Source organism: Phalangium opilio, unplaced genomic scaffold (assembly GCF_054372755.1).
Source record: "Phalangium opilio isolate 3A_F unplaced genomic scaffold, DU_Popi_V2 ptg000082l_1, whole genome shotgun sequence".
NCBI classification, from domain to species: domain Eukaryota; kingdom Metazoa; phylum Arthropoda; class Arachnida; order Opiliones; family Phalangiidae; genus Phalangium; species Phalangium opilio.
The window spans coordinates 15,429,591-15,445,626 of record NW_028324189.1 but is presented as its reverse complement, the minus strand read 5'-3'; the positions used below and the strand labels follow the sequence as shown (position 1 = coordinate 15,445,626).

Sequence of the window (16,036 nt, the reverse complement as noted above, 5' to 3'; positions counted from 1 at the left end):
GGAAGCCCAAAAATTATATGTTCGTCAGGTATTGTGGAAAAACTTTGAATTTTTACGTTACATTTGAGATCTCACAACACCGCTCCCGGGTGGGCTCGAACCACCAACCTTTCGGTTAATCGCCGAACGCGCTAACCATTGAGCCATGGAAGCTCAGAAAATAAATGGTCGTCAGGTATTGTTGAAAAACTTTGACTTTTTACGTCACATCTGAGACCTCACAACACCGCTCCCGGGTGGGCTCGAACCACCAACCTTTCGATTAACAGCTGAACGCGCTAACCATTGCAACACGGAAGCCCAAAAATTAAATGTTCGTCAGGTATTGTGGAAAAACTTTGGATTTTTACGTTACATCAGAGATCTCACAACACCGCTCCCGGGTGGGCTCGAAATACCAACCTTTCGATTAACAGCTGAACGCGCTAACCATTGCAACACGGAAGCCCAAAAATTAAATGTTCGTCAGGTATTGTGGAAAAACTTTGGCTTTTTACGTTACATTTGAAACTTCACAACACCGCACCCGGGTGGGCCCGAACCACCAACCTTTTGTTTAACATCCGAACGCGCTAACCATGGAGCCAAAGAAGCCCAAAAATTAAATGGTCGTCAGGTATTGTGGAAAAACTTTGACTTTTTAAGTTACATCTGAGATCTCACAACACCGCTCCCGGATGGGCTACAACCACCAACCTTTCGCTTAACAGCCGAACTTGCTAACCATTGAGCCATGGAAGCTCAGAAAATAAATGGCCGTCAGGTATTGTGGAAAAACTTTGGATTTTTACGTCACATCTGAGACCTAACAACACCGCTCCCGGGTGGGCTCGAACCACCAACCTTTCGATTAACAGCTGAACGCGCTAACCATTGCAACACGGAAGCCCAAAAATTAAATATTCGTCAGGTATTGTGGAAAAACTTTGGATTTTTACGTTACATCTGAGATCTCACAACACCGCTCCCGGGTGGGCTCGAACCACCAACCTTTCGATTAACAGCTGAACGCGCTAACCATTGCAACACGGAAGCCCAAAAATTAAATGTTCGTCAGGTATTGTGGAAAAACTTTGGCTTTTTACGTTACATTTGAAACTTCACAACACCGCACCCGGGTGGGCCTGAACCACCAACCTTTTCTTTAACATCCGAACGCGCTAACCATGGAGCCAAAGAAGCCCAAAAATTAAATGGTAGTCAGGTATTGTGGAAAAACTTTGACTTTTTACGTTACATCATAGATCTCACAACACCGCTCCCGGATGGGCTCGAACCACCAACCTTTCGATTGACAGTCGAACGCGCTAACCATTGAGCCATGGAAGCTCAGAAAATAAATGGTCGTCAGGTATTGTTGAAAAACTTTGACTTTTTACGTCACATCTGAGACCTCACAACACCGCTCCCGGGTGGGCTCGAAATACCAACCTTCCGATTAACAGCTGAACGGGCTAACCATTGCAACACGGAAGCCCAAAAATTAAATGTTCGTCAGGTATTGTGGAAAAACTTTGGCTTTTTACGTTACATTTGAAACTTCACAACACCGCACCCGGGTGGGCTCGAACCACCAACCTTTCGATTAACAGCTGAACGCGCTAACCATTGCAACACGGAAGCCCAAAAATTAAATGTTCGTCAGGTATTGTGGAAAAACTTTGGCTTTTTACGTTACATTTGAAACTTCACAACACCGCTCCCGGATGGGCTACAACCACCAACCTTTCGCTTAACAGCCGAACTTGCTAACCATTGAGCCATGGAAGCTCAGAAAATAAATGGCCGTCAGGTATTGTGGAAAAACTTTGACTTTTTACGTTACATCTGAGATCTCACAACACCGCTCCCGGATGGGCTCGAACCAGCTACCTTTCGGTTAACAGCCGAACGCGCTAACAATCGCGCCACGAAAGCCCAAAAATTAAATGGTCGTCAGGTATTGTGGAAAAACTTTGGCTTTTTACGTTACATTTGAGATTCCACACCGCTCCCGGGTGGGCTCGAACCACCAACCTTTTGGTTAACATCCGAACGCGATAACCATGGAGCCAAGGAAGCTCAGGAATGAAATGGTCGTCAGGTATTGTGGAAAAACTTCACATCTGAGAACTCACAACAATGCTCCCGGGTGGGCTCGAACCACCAACCTTTCAGTTAACAGCCGAACGCGCTAACCACAATACCTGACGAACATTTAATTTTTGTTCTTCCGTGGCGCAAAGGTTAGCGCGTTCAGCTGTTAACTGAAATTTTGGTGGTTCGAGCCCACCCGGGAGAGGTGTTGTGGGGTCTCAGATGTAGCGTAAAAATTCAAAACTTTTCCACAATACGTGATAACCATTTAATTTCTGAGCTTCCGTGGCTCAATGGTTAGATCGTTCGGCTGTTAACCAAGAGGTTGGTGGTTCGAGCCCACCCGGTACCGGTGTTGTGGGATCTCAAATGTAACGTAAAAAGCCAAAGTTTTTACACAATAACTGACGAACATTTAATTTTTGGGCTTCCGTGGCGCAATGGTTAGCGCGTTCAGCTGTTAACTGAAATTTTGGTGGTTCGAGCCCACCCGGGAGAGGTGTTGTGGGGTCTCAGATGTAGCGTAAAAATTCAAAACTTTTCCACAATACGTGATAACCGTTTAATTTCTGAGCTTCCATGGCTCAATGGTTAGCGTGTTCGACTGTTAACCAATAGGTTGGTGGTTCGAGCCAACCCGGTACCGGTGTTGTGGGATGTCAAATGTAACGTAAAAAGCCAAAGTTTTTCCACAATACCTGACGACCATTTAAGTTTTGGGCTTCCGTCGCGCAATGGTTAGCGCGTTCGGCTGTTAACCGAAAGGTTGGTGGTTCGAGCCCATCCGGGAGCGGCGTTGTGAGGTCTCAGATTTGACGTAAAAAGTCAAGGTTTTACCACAATACCAACGACCATTTAATTTTTGGGCTTCAGTGGCGCAATGGTTAGTGCGATCAGCTGTTATTCAAAAGACTGGTGGTTTGAACCCTCCCGGGAGCGGTGTTGTGAGGTCTCAGATGTAACGTAAAATGTCAGAGTTTTTCCACAATACCTGACGAAAATTTAATTTTTGGGCTTCCGTGGCGCAATGGTTAGCGGTTCAGCTGTTAATCGAAAGGTTGGTGGTTCGAGCCCACCCGGGAGTGGTGTTGTGGGGTCTCAGATGTAGCGTAAAAATTCAAAACTTTTCCACAATACGTGATAACCATTTAATTTCTGAGCTTCCGTGGCTCAATGGTTAGCGCGTTCGGCTGTTAACCAATAGGTTGGTGGTTCGAGCCCACCCGAGAGCGGTGTTGTGGGATCTCAAATGAAACGTAAAAAGCCCAAGTTTTTCCACAATACCTGACGACCACTTATTTTTTGGGCTTCCGTGGCGCAATAGTTAGCGCGTTCGGCTGTTAACCGAAATTTTGGTGGTTCGAGCCCACCCGGGAGCGGTGTTGTGAGGTCTCAGATGTAACGTAAAAAGTCAGAGTTTTTTCCACAATACCTGACGAACATTTAATTTTTGTTCTTCCGTGGCGCAATGGTTACCGCGTTCAGCTGTTAACTGAAATTTTGGTGGTTCGAGCCCACCCGGGAGAGGTGTTGTGGGGTCTCAGATGTAGCGTAAAAATTCAAAACTTTTCCACAATACGTGATAACCATTTAATTTCTGAGCTTCCGTGGCTCAATGGTTAGAGCGTTCGGCTGTTAACCAAGAGGTTGTTGGTTCGAGCCCACCCGGTACCGGTGTTGTGGGATCTCATATGTAACGAAAAAGCCAAAGTTTTTCCACAATACCTGACGACCATATTATTTTTGGGCTTCCGTGGCGCAATGGTTAGCGCGGTTGGCTGTTAACCGAAAGGTTGGTGGTTCGAGCCCATCCGGGAGCGGTGTTGTGAGGTCTCAGATTTGACGTAAAAAGTCAAGGTTTTTCCACTATACCTGACGACCATTTAATTTTTGGTCTTCTGTGGCGCAATGGTTAGCGCGGTCAGCTGTTATTCAAAAGACTGGTGGTTCGAGCCCACCCGGGAGCGGTGTTGTGAGGTCTCAGATGTAACGTAAAAAGTCAGAGTTTTTTCCACAATACCTGACGAACATTTAATTTTTGTTCTTCCGTGGCGCAATGGTTAGCGCGTTCAGCTGTTAACCGAAACGTTGGTGGTTCGAGCCCACCCGGGAAAGGTGTTGTGGGGTCTCAGATGTAGCGTAAAAATTCAAAACTTTTCCACAATACGTGATAACCGTTTAATTTCTGAGCTTGCATGGCTCAATGGTTAGCGTGTTCGACTGTTAACCAATAGGTTGGTGGTTCGAGCCAACCCGGTACCGGTGTTGTGGGATCTCAAATGTAACGTAAAAAGCCAAAGTTTTTCCACAATACCTGATGACCATTCAATTTTTGGGCTTCCGTGGCGCAATGGTTAGCGCGTTCGGCTCTTAACCGAAAGGTTGGTGGTTCGAGCCCATCCGGGAGCGGTGTTGTGAGGTCTCAGATTTGACGTAAAAAGTCAAGGTTTTACCACAATACCAACGACCAATTAATTTTTTGGCTTCCGTGGCGCAATGGTTAGCGCGATCAGCTGTTATTCAAAAGACTGGTGGTTTGAACCCTCCCGGGAGCGGTGTTGTGAGGTCTCAGATGTAACGTAAAATGTCAGAGTTTTTCCACAATACCTGACGAAAATTTAATTTTTGGGCTTCCGTGGCGCAATGGATAGCGGTTCAGCTGTTAACCGAAAGGTTGGTGGTACGAGCCCACCCGGGAGTGGTGTTGTGGGGTCTCAGATGTAGCGTGAAAATTCAAAACTTTTCCACAATACGTGATAACCATTTAATTTTTGAGCTTCCGTGGCTCAATGGTTAGCGCGTTCGGCTGTTAACCGAAATTTTGGTGGTTTGAGCCCACCCGGGAGCGGTGTTGTGAGGTCTCAGATGTAACGTAAAAAGTCAGAGTTTTTCCACAATACCTGACGAACATTTAATTTTTGTTCTTCCGTGGCGCAATGGTTAGCGCGTTCAACTGTTAACTGAAATTTTGGTGGTTCGAGCCCACCCGGGAGAGGTGATGTGGGGTCTCAGATGTAGCGTAAAAACTCAAAACTTTTCCACAATACGTGATAACCGTTTAATTTCTGAGCTTCCATGGCTCAATGGTTAGCGTGTTCGAATGTTAACCAAGAGGTTGGTGGTTCGAGCCCACCCGGTACCGGTGTTGTGGGATCTCAAATGTAACGTAAAAAGCCAAAGTTTTTCCACAATACCTGACGACCATATTATTTTTGGGCTTCCTTGGCGCAATGGTTAGCGCGGTTGGCTTTTAACCGAAAGGTTGGTGGTCCGAGCCCATCCGGGAGCGGTGTTGTGAGGTCTCAGATTTGACGTAAAAAGCCAAAGTTTTTCCACAATACCTGACGACCATTTAATTTTTGGGCTTCCGTGGCGCAATAGTTAGCGCGTTCGGCTGTTAACCGAAAGGTTGGTGGTTCGAGCCCACCCGGTACCGGTGTTGTGGGATCTCAAATGTAACGTAAAAAGCCAAAGTTTTTACACAATAACTGACGAACATTTAATTTTTGGGCTTCCGTGGCGCAATGGTTAGCGCGTTCAGCTGTTAACTGAAATTTTGGTGGTTCGAGCCCACCCGGGAGAGGTGTTGTGGGGTCTCAGATGTAGCGTAAAAATTCAAAACTTTTCCACAATACGTGATAACCGTTTAATTTCTGAGCTTCCATGGCTCAATGGTTAGCGTGTTCGACTGTTAACCAATAGGTTGGTGGTTCGAGCCAACCCGGTACCGGTGTTGTGGGATGTCAAATGTAACGTAAAAAGCCAAAGTTTTTCCACAATACCTGACGACCATTTAAGTTTTGGGCTTCCGTCGCGCAATGGTTAGCGCGTTCGGCTGTTAACCGAAAGGTTGGTGGTTCGAGCCCATCCGGGAGCGGCGTTGTGAGGTCTCAGATTTGACGTAAAAAGTCAAGGTTTTACCACAATACCAACGACCATTTAATTTTTGGGCTTCAGTGGCGCAATGGTTAGTGCGATCAGCTGTTATTCAAAAGACTGGTGGTTTGAACCCTCCCGGGAGCGGTGTTGTGAGGTCTCAGATGTAACGTAAAATGTCAGAGTTTTTCCACAATACCTGACGAAAATTTAATTTTTGGGCTTCCGTGGCGCAATGGTTAGCGGTTCAGCTGTTAATCGAAAGGTTGGTGGTTCGAGCCCACCCGGGAGTGGTGTTGTGGGGTCTCAGATGTAGCGTAAAAATTCAAAACTTTTCCACAATACGTGATAACCATTTAATTTCTGAGCTTCCGTGGCTCAATGGTTAGCGCGTTCGGCTGTTAACCAATAGGTTGGTGGTTCGAGCCCACCCGAGAGCGGTGTTGTGGGATCTCAAATGAAACGTAAAAAGCCCAAGTTTTTCCACAATACCTGACGACCACTTATTTTTTGGGCTTCCGTGGCGCAATAGTTAGCGCGTTCGGCTGTTAACCGAAATTTTGGTGGTTCGAGCCCACCCGGGAGCGGTGTTGTGAGGTCTCAGATGTAACGTAAAAAGTCAGAGTTTTTTCCACAATACCTGACGAACATTTAATTTTTGTTCTTCCGTGGCGCAATGGTTACCGCGTTCAGCTGTTAACTGAAATTTTGGTGGTTCGAGCCCACCCGGGAGAGGTGTTGTGGGGTCTCAGATGTAGCGTAAAAATTCAAAACTTTTCCACAATACGTGATAACCATTTAATTTCTGAGCTTCCGTGGCTCAATGGTTAGAGCGTTCGGCTGTTAACCAAGAGGTTGTTGGTTCGAGCCCACCCGGTACCGGTGTTGTGGGATCTCATATGTAACGAAAAAGCCAAAGTTTTTCCACAATACCTGACGACCATATTATTTTTGGGCTTCCGTGGCGCAATGGTTAGCGCGGTTGGCTGTTAACCGAAAGGTTGGTGGTTCGAGCCCATCCGGGAGCGGTGTTGTGAGGTCTCAGATTTGACGTAAAAAGTCAAGGTTTTTCCACTATACCTGACGACCATTTAATTTTTGGTCTTCTGTGGCGCAATGGTTAGCGCGGTCAGCTGTTATTCAAAAGACTGGTGGTTCGAGCCCACCCGGGAGCGGTGTTGTGAGGTCTCAGATGTAACGTAAAAAGTCAGAGTTTTTTCCACAATACCTGACGAACATTTAATTTTTGTTCTTCCGTGGCGCAATGGTTGGCGCGTTCAGCTGTTAACCGAAACGTTGGTGGTTCGAGCCCACCCGGGAAAGGTGTTGTGGGGTCTCAGATGTAGCGTAAAAATTCAAAACTTTTCCACAATACGTGATAACCGTTTAATTTCTGAGCTTGCATGGCTCAATGGTTAGCGTGTTCGACTGTTAACCAATAGGTTGGTGGTTCGAGCCAACCCGGTACCGGTGTTGTGGGATCTCAAATGTAACGTAAAAAGCCAAAGTTTTTCCACAATACCTGATGACCATTCAATTTTTGGGCTTCCGTGGCGCAATGGTTAGCGCGTTCGGCTCTTAACCGAAAGGTTGGTGGTTCGAGCCCATCCGGGAGCGGTGTTGTGAGGTCTCAGATTTGACGTAAAAAGTCAAGGTTTTACCACAATACCAACGACCAATTAATTTTTTGGCTTCCGTGGCGCAATGGTTAGCGCGATCAGCTGTTATTCAAAAGACTGGTGGTTTGAACCCTCCCGGGAGCGGTGTTGTGAGGTCTCAGATGTAACGTAAAATGTCAGAGTTTTTCCACAATACCTGACGAAAATTTAATTTTTGGGCTTCCGTGGCGCAATGGATAGCGGTTCAGCTGTTAACCGAAAGGTTGGTGGTACGAGCCCACCCGGGAGTGGTGTTGTGGGGTCTCAGATGTAGCGTGAAAATTCAAAACTTTTCCACAATACGTGATAACCATTTAATTTTTGAGCTTCCGTGGCTCAATGGTTAGCGCGTTCGGCTGTTAACCGAAATTTTGGTGGTTTGAGCCCACCCGGGAGCGGTGTTGTGAGGTCTCAGATGTAACGTAAAAAGTCAGAGTTTTTCCACAATACCTGACGAACATTTAATTTTTGTTCTTCCGTGGCGCAATGGTTAGCGCGTTCAACTGTTAACTGAAATTTTGGTGGTTCGAGCCCACCCGGGAGAGGTGATGTGGGGTCTCAGATGTAGCGTAAAAACTCAAAACTTTTCCACAATACGTGATAACCGTTTAATTTCTGAGCTTCCATGGCTCAATGGTTAGCGTGTTCGAATGTTAACCAAGAGGTTGGTGGTTCGAGCCCACCCGGTACCGGTGTTGTGGGATCTCAAATGTAACGTAAAAAGCCAAAGTTTTTCCACAATACCTGACGACCATATTATTTTTGGGCTTCCTTGGCGCAATGGTTAGCGCGGTTGGCTTTTAACCGAAAGGTTGGTGGTCCGAGCCCATCCGGGAGCGGTGTTGTGAGGTCTCAGATTTGACGTAAAAAGCCAAAGTTTTTCCACAATACCTGACGACCATTTAATTTTTGGGCTTCCGTGGCGCAATAGTTAGCGCGTTCGGCTGTTAACCGAAAGGTTGGTGGTTCGAGCCCACCCGGGAGCGGTGTTGTGAGGTCTCAGATGTAACGTAAAAAGTCAGAGTTTTTCCACAATACCTGACGAACATTTAATTTTTGGGCTTCCGTGGCGCAATGGTTAGCGCGATCAGCTGTTATTCAAAAGACTGGTGGTTTGAACCCTCCCGGGAGCGGTGTTGTGAGGTCTCAGATGTAACGTAAAATGTCAGAGTTTTTCCACAATACATGACGAAAATTTAATTTTTGGGCTTCCGTGGCGCAATGGTTAGCGGTTCAGCTGTTAACCGAAAGGTTGGTGGTTCGAGCCCACCCGGGAGTGGTGTTGTGGGGTCTCAGATGTAGCGTAAAAATTCAAAACTTTTCCACAATACGTGATAACCATTTAATTTCTGAGCTACCGTGGCTCAATGGTTAGCGCGTTCGGCTGTTAACCAATAGGTTGGTGGTTCGAGCCCACTCGGGAGCGTTGTTGTGAGGTCTCAGATGTAACGTAAAAAGTCAGAGTTTTTCCACAATACCTGACGAACATTTAATTTTTGTTCTTCCGTGGCGCTATGGTTATCGCGTTCAGCTGTTAACTGAAAGGTTGGTGGTTCGAGCCCACCCGGGAAAGGTGTTGTGGGGTCTCAGATGTAGCGTAAAAATTCAAAACTTTTCCACAATACGTGATAACCGTTTAATTTCTGAGCTTCCATGGCTCAATGGTTAGCGTGTTCGGATGTTAACCAAAAGGTTGGTGGTTCGAGCCCACCCGGGGGGGGGGGTGTTGTGGGGTCTCAGACGTAGCGTAAAAAGTCAAACCTTTTCCACAATACGTGACAACCATTTAGTTTCTGAGCTTCCGTGGCTCAATGGTTAGCGCGTTCGGCTGTTAACCTATAGGTTGGTGGTTCGAGCCCACCCGGGAGCGGTGTTGTGAGGTCTCAGATGTAACGTAAAAAGTCAGAGTTTTTTCCACAATACCTGACGAACATTTAATTTTTGTTCTTCCGTGGCGCAATGGTTAGCGCGTTCAGCTGTTAACCGAAACGTTGGTGGTTCGAGCCCACCCGGGAAAGGTGTTGTGGGGTCTCAGATGTAGCGTAAAAATTCAAAACTTTTCCACAATACGTGATAACCGTTTAATTTCTGAGCTTGCATGGCTCAATGGTTAGCGTGTTCGACTGTTAACCAATAGGTTGGTGGTTCGAGCCAACCCGGTACCGGTGTTGTGGGATCTCAAATGTAACGTAAAAAGCCAAAGTTTTTCCACAATACCTGATGACCATTCAATTTTTGGGCTTCCGTGGCGCAATGGTTAGCGCGTTCGGCTCTTAACCGAAAGGTTGGTGGTTCGAGCCCATCTGGGAGCGGTGTTGTGAGGTCTCAGATTTGACGTAAAAAGTCAAGGTTTTACCACAATACCAACGACCAATTAATTTTTTGGCTTCCGTGGCGCAATGGTTAGCGCGATCAGCTGTTATTCAAAAGACTGGTGGTTTGAACCCACCCGGGAGCGGTGTTGTGAGGTCTCAGATGTAACGTAAAAAGTCAGAGTTTTTCCACAATACCTGACGAACATTTAATTTTTGTTCTTCCGTGGCGCAATGGTTAGCGCGTTCAACTGTTAACTGAAATTTTGGTGGTTCGAGCCCACCCGGGAGAGGTGATGTGGGGTCTCAGATGTAGCGTAAAAACTCAAAACTTTTCCACAATACGTGATAACCGTTTAATTTCTGAGCTTCCATGGCTCAATGGTTAGCGTGTTCGAATGTTAACCAAGAGGTTGGTGGTTCGAGCCCACCCGGTACCGGTGTTGTGGGATCTCAAATGTAACGTAAAAAGCCAAAGTTTTTCCACAATACCTGACGACCATATTATTTTTGGGCTTCCTTGGCGCAATGGTTAGCGCGGTTGGCTTTTAACCGAAAGGTTGGTGGTCCGAGCCCATCCGGGAGCGGTGTTGTGAGGTCTCAGATTTGACGTAAAAAGCCAAAGTTTTTCCACAATACCTGACGAACATTTAATTTTTGGGCTTCCGTGGCGCAATGGTTAGCGCGATCAGCTGTTATTCAAAAGACTGGTGGTTTGAACCCTCCCGGGAGCGGTGTTGTGAGGTCTCAGATGTAACGTAAAATGTCAGAGTTTTTCCACAATACATGACGAAAATTTAATTTTTGGGCTTCCGTGGCGCAATGGTTAGCGGTTCAGCTGTTAACCGAAAGGTTGGTGGTTCGAGCCCACCCGGGAGTGGTGTTGTGGGGTCTCAGATGTAGCGTAAAAATTCAAAACTTTTCCACAATACGTGATAACCATTTAATTTCTGAGCTACCGTGGCTCAATGGTTAGCGCGTTCGGCTGTTAACCAATAGGTTGGTGGTTCGAGCCCACTCGGGAGCGTTGTTGTGAGGTCTCAGATGTAACGTAAAAAGTCAGAGTTTTTCCACAATACCTGACGAACATTTAATTTTTGTTCTTCCGTGGCGCTATGGTTATCGCGTTCAGCTGTTAACTGAAAGGTTGGTGGTTCGAGCCCACCCGGGAAAGGTGTTGTGGGGTCTCAGATGTAGCGTAAAAATTCAAAACTTTTCCACAATACGTGATAACCGTTTAATTTCTGAGCTTCCATGGCTCAATGGTTAGCGTGTTCGGATGTTAACCAAAAGGTTGGTGGTTCGAGCCCACCCGGGGGGGGGGTGTTGTGGGGTCTCAGACGTAGCGTAAAAAGTCAAACCTTTTCCACAATACGTGACAACCATTTAGTTTCTGAGCTTCCGTGGCTCAATGGTTAGCGCGTTCGGCTGTTAACCTATAGGTTGGTGGTTCGAGCCCACCCGGGAGCGGTGTTGTGAGGTCTCAGATGTAACGTAAAAAGTCAGAGTTTTTTCCACAATACCTGACGAACATTTAATTTTTGTTCTTCCGTGGCGCAATGGTTAGCGCGTTCAGCTGTTAACCGAAACGTTGGTGGTTCGAGCCCACCCGGGAAAGGTGTTGTGGGGTCTCAGATGTAGCGTAAAAATTCAAAACTTTTCCACAATACGTGATAACCGTTTAATTTCTGAGCTTGCATGGCTCAATGGTTAGCGTGTTCGACTGTTAACCAATAGGTTGGTGGTTCGAGCCAACCCGGTACCGGTGTTGTGGGATCTCAAATGTAACGTAAAAAGCCAAAGTTTTTCCACAATACCTGATGACCATTCAATTTTTGGGCTTCCGTGGCGCAATGGTTAGCGCGTTCGGCTCTTAACCGAAAGGTTGGTGGTTCGAGCCCATCTGGGAGCGGTGTTGTGAGGTCTCAGATTTGACGTAAAAAGTCAAGGTTTTACCACAATACCAACGACCAATTAATTTTTTGGCTTCCGTGGCGCAATGGTTAGCGCGATCAGCTGTTATTCAAAAGACTGGTGGTTTGAACCCACCCGGGAGCGGTGTTGTGAGGTCTCAGATGTAACGTAAAAAGTCAGAGTTTTTCCACAATACCTGACGAACATTTAATTTTTGTTCTTCCGTGGCGCAATGGTTAGCGCGTTCAACTGTTAACTGAAATTTTGGTGGTTCGAGCCCACCCGGGAGAGGTGATGTGGGGTCTCAGATGTAGCGTAAAAACTCAAAACTTTTCCACAATACGTGATAACCGTTTAATTTCTGAGCTTCCATGGCTCAATGGTTAGCGTGTTCGAATGTTAACCAAGAGGTTGGTGGTTCGAGCCCACCCGGTACCGGTGTTGTGGGATCTCAAATGTAACGTAAAAAGCCAAAGTTTTTCCACAATACCTGACGACCATATTATTTTTGGGCTTCCTTGGCGCAATGGTTAGCGCGGTTGGCTTTTAACCGAAAGGTTGGTGGTCCGAGCCCATCCGGGAGCGGTGTTGTGAGGTCTCAGATTTGACGTAAAAAGCCAAAGTTTTTCCACAATACCTGACGACCATTTAATTTTTGGGCTTCCGTGGCGCAGTGGTTAGCGCGATCAGCTGTTATTCAAAAGACTGGTGGTTTGAACCCTCCCGGGAGCGGTGTTGTGAGGTCTCAGATGTAACGTAAAATGTCAGAGTTTTTCCACAATACATGACGAAAATTTAATTTTTGGGCTTCCGTGGCGCAATGGTTAGCGGTTCAGCTGTTAACCGAAAGGTTGGTGGTTCGAGCCCACCCGGGAGTGGTGTTGTGGGGTCTCAGATGTAGCGTAAAAATTCAAAACTTTTCCACAATACGTGATAACCATTTAATTTCTGAGCTACCGTGGCTCAATGGTTAGCGCGTTCGGCTGTTAACCAATAGGTTGGTGGTTCGAGCCCACCCGGGAGCGTTGTTGTGAGGTCTCAGATGTAACGTAAAAAGTCAGAGTTTTTCCACAATACCTGACGAACATTTAATTTTTGTTCTTCCGTGGCGCTATGGTTATCGCGTTCAGCTGTTAACTGAAAGGTTGGTGGTTCGAGCCCACCCGGGAGAGGTGTTGTGGAGTCTCAGATGTAGCGTAAAAATTCAAAACTTTTCCACAATACGTGATAACCGTTTAATTTCTGAGCTTCCATGGCTCAATGGTTAGCGTGTTCGGATGTTAACCAAAAGGTTGGTGGTTCGAGCCCACCCGGGGGGGGGTGTTGTGGGGTCTCAGACGTAGCGTAAAAAGTCAAACCTTTTCCACAATACGTGACAACCATTTAGTTTCTGAGCTTCCGTGGCTCAATGGTTAGCGCGTTCGGCTGTTAACCTATAGGTTGGTGGTTCGAGCCCACCCGGGAGCAGTGTTGTGAGGTCTCAGATGTAACGTAAAAAGTCAGAGTTTTTCCACAATACCTTACGAATATTTAATTTTGGTTCTTCCGTGGCGCAATGGTTAGCGCGTTCAGCTGTTAACTGAAATTTTGGTGGTTCGAGCCCACCCGGGAGAGGTGTTGTGGGGTCTCAGATGTAGCGTAAAAATTCAAAACTTTTCCACAATACGTGATAACCATTTAATTTCTGAGCTTCCGTGGCTCAATGGTTAGCGCGTTCGGCTGTTAACCAATAGGTTGGTGGTTCGAGCCCACCCGGGAGCGTTATTGTGACGTCTCATATGTAACGTAAAAATCCATAGTTTTTCTACAATAGCTGACGAACATTTAATTTTTGGGCTTATGTTGCGCAATGGTTAGCGCGTTCGGCTGTTAACCGAAAGGTAGGTGGTTCGAGCCCACCCGGGAGCGGTGTTGTGAGATCTCAAATGTAACGTAAAAATCCAAAATTTTTCCACAATACCTGACGAACATTTAATTTTTGGGCTTCTGTTGCGCAATGGTTAGCGTGTTCGGCTGTTAACCGAAAGGTTGGTGGTTTGAACCAATCCGGGAGCGGTGTTGTGAGGTCTCAGATTGGACGTAAAAAGTCAAGGTTTTTCCACTATACCTGACGACCATTTAATTTTTGGGCTTCTGTGGCGCAATGGTTAGCGCGGTCAGCTGTTATTCAAAAGACTGGTGGTTAGAACCCTCCCGGGAGCGATGTTGAGAGGTCTCAGATGTAACGTAAAATGTCAGAGTTTTTACACAATAACTGACGAACATTTAATTTTTGGGCTTCCGTGGCGCAATGGTTAGCGCGTTCAGCTGTTAACCGAAACGTTGGTGGTTCCAGCCCACCCGGGAAAGGTGTTGTGGGGTCTCAGATGTAGCGTAAAAATTCAAAACTTTTCCACAATACGTGATAACTGTTTAATTTCTGAGCTTCCATGGCTCAATGGTTAGCGTGTTCGACTGTTAACCAATAGGTTGGTGGTTCGAGCCAACCCGGTACCGGTGTTGTGGGATCTCAAATGTAACGTAAAAAGCCAAAGTTTTTCCACAATACCTGACGACCATTTAATTTTTGGGCTTCCGTGGCGCAATGGTTAGCGCGTTCGGCTGTTAACCGAAAGGTTGGTGGTTCGAGCCCATCCGGGAGCGGTGTTGTGAGGTCTCAGATTTGACGTAAAAAGTCAAGGTTTTACCACATTACCAACGACCAATTAATTTTTGGGCTTCCGTGGCGCAATGGTTAGCGCGATCAGCTGTTATTCAAAGGACTGGTGGTTTGAACCCTCCCGGGAGCGGTGTTCTGAGGTCTCAGATGTAACGTAAAATGTCAGAGTTTTTCCACAATACCTGACGAAAATTTAATTTTTGGGCTTCCGTGGCGCAATGGTTAGCGGTTCAGCTGTTAACCGAAAGGTTGTTGGCTCGAGCCCACCCGGAAGTGGTGTTGTGGGGTCTCAGATGTAGCGTAAAAATTCAAAACTTTTCCACAATACGTGATAACCGTTTAATTTCTGAGCTTCCATGGCTCAATGGTTAGCGTGTTCGGATGTTAACCAAAAGGTTGGTGGTTCGAGTCCACCCGGGGGGGGGGGTGTTGTGGGGTCTCAGACGTAGCGTAAAAAGTCAAAACTTTTCCACAATACGTGACAACCATTTAATTTCTGAGCTTCCGTGGCTCAATGGTTAGCGCGTTCGGCTGTTAACCAATAGGTTGGTGGTTCGAGCCCACCCGGGAGCGGTGTTGTGGGATCTCAAATGAAACGTAAAAACCAAAGTTTTTCCACAATGCCTGACGACCATTTAATTTTTGGGCTTCCGTGGCGCAATAGTTAGCGCGTTCGGCTGTTAACCGAAAGGTTGGTGGTTCGAGCCCACCCGGGAGCGGTGTTGTGAGGTCTCAGATGTAACGTAAAAAGTCAGAGTTTTTCCACAATACCTGACGAACATTTAATTTTTGTTCTTCCGTGGCGCAATGGTTAGCGCGTTCAGCTGTTAACTGAAATTTTGGTGGTTCGAGCCCACCCGGGAGAGGTGTTGTGGGGTCTCAGATGTTGCGTAAAAATTCAAAGCTTTTCCACAATACGTGATAACCATTTAATTTCTGAGCTTCCGTGGCTCAATGGTTAGCGCGTTCGGCTGTTAACCAATAGGTTGTTGGTTCGAGCCCACCCGGGAGCGTTATTGTGACGTCTCATATGTAACGTAAAAATCCAGGGTTTTTCTACAATACCTGACGAACATTTAATTTTTGGGCTTCTGTTGCGCAATGGTTAGCGCGTTCGGCTGTTAACCGAAAGGTTGGTGGTTCGAGCCCACCCGGGAGCGGTGTTGTGAGATCTCAAATGTAACGTAAAAATCCAAAATTTTTCCACAATACCTGACGAACATTTAATTTTTGGGCTTCTGTTGCGCAATGGTTAGCGTGTTCGGCTGCTAACCGAAAGGTTGGTGGTTCGAGCCCACCCGGGAGCGGTGTTGTGAGGTCTCAGATGTAACGTAAAAAGTCAGAGTTTTTCCACAATACCTGACGAACATTTAATTTTTGTTCTTCCGTGGTGCAATGGTTAGCGCGTTCAGCTGTTAACTGAAATTTTGGTGGTTCGAGCCCACCCAGGAGAGGTGTTGTGGGGTCTCAGATGTAGCGTAAAAATTCAAAACTTTTCCACAATACGTGATAACCATTTAATTTCTGAGCTTCCGTGGCTC

General features: G+C 46.5%; 7 non-coding genes across 7 annotated transcripts; 5 read left to right on the top strand and 2 right to left on the bottom strand.

Moving 5' to 3' along the window:
- Window positions 1-80: 80 nt before the first annotated feature.
- On the bottom strand, window positions 81-153 carry TRNAN-AUU (transfer RNA asparagine (anticodon AUU)). The gene has a single exon. It is a non-coding gene; the product is annotated as a tRNA-Asn (tRNA).
- Window positions 154-1,256: 1,103 nt separating this feature from the next.
- TRNAD-GUC (transfer RNA aspartic acid (anticodon GUC)) lies at window positions 1,257-1,329 on the bottom strand. The gene has a single exon. It is a non-coding gene; the product is annotated as a tRNA-Asp (tRNA).
- A 3,083-nt stretch (window positions 1,330-4,412) lies between these two features.
- Window positions 4,413-4,485, top strand: TRNAK-CUU (transfer RNA lysine (anticodon CUU)). The gene has a single exon. It is a non-coding gene; the product is annotated as a tRNA-Lys (tRNA).
- Window positions 4,486-7,496: 3,011 nt separating this feature from the next.
- Window positions 7,497-7,569, top strand: TRNAK-CUU (transfer RNA lysine (anticodon CUU)). Its single transcript has one exon. It is a non-coding gene; the product is annotated as a tRNA-Lys (tRNA).
- A 2,280-nt stretch (window positions 7,570-9,849) lies between these two features.
- Window positions 9,850-9,922, top strand: TRNAK-CUU (transfer RNA lysine (anticodon CUU)). The gene has a single exon. It is a non-coding gene; the product is annotated as a tRNA-Lys (tRNA).
- Window positions 9,923-11,761: 1,839 nt separating this feature from the next.
- Window positions 11,762-11,834, top strand: TRNAK-CUU (transfer RNA lysine (anticodon CUU)). Its single transcript has one exon. It is a non-coding gene; the product is annotated as a tRNA-Lys (tRNA).
- A 3,895-nt stretch (window positions 11,835-15,729) lies between these two features.
- TRNAS-GCU (transfer RNA serine (anticodon GCU)) lies at window positions 15,730-15,802 on the top strand. Its single transcript has one exon. It is a non-coding gene; the product is annotated as a tRNA-Ser (tRNA).
- The last annotated feature ends 234 nt before the right edge of the window (window positions 15,803-16,036 follow it).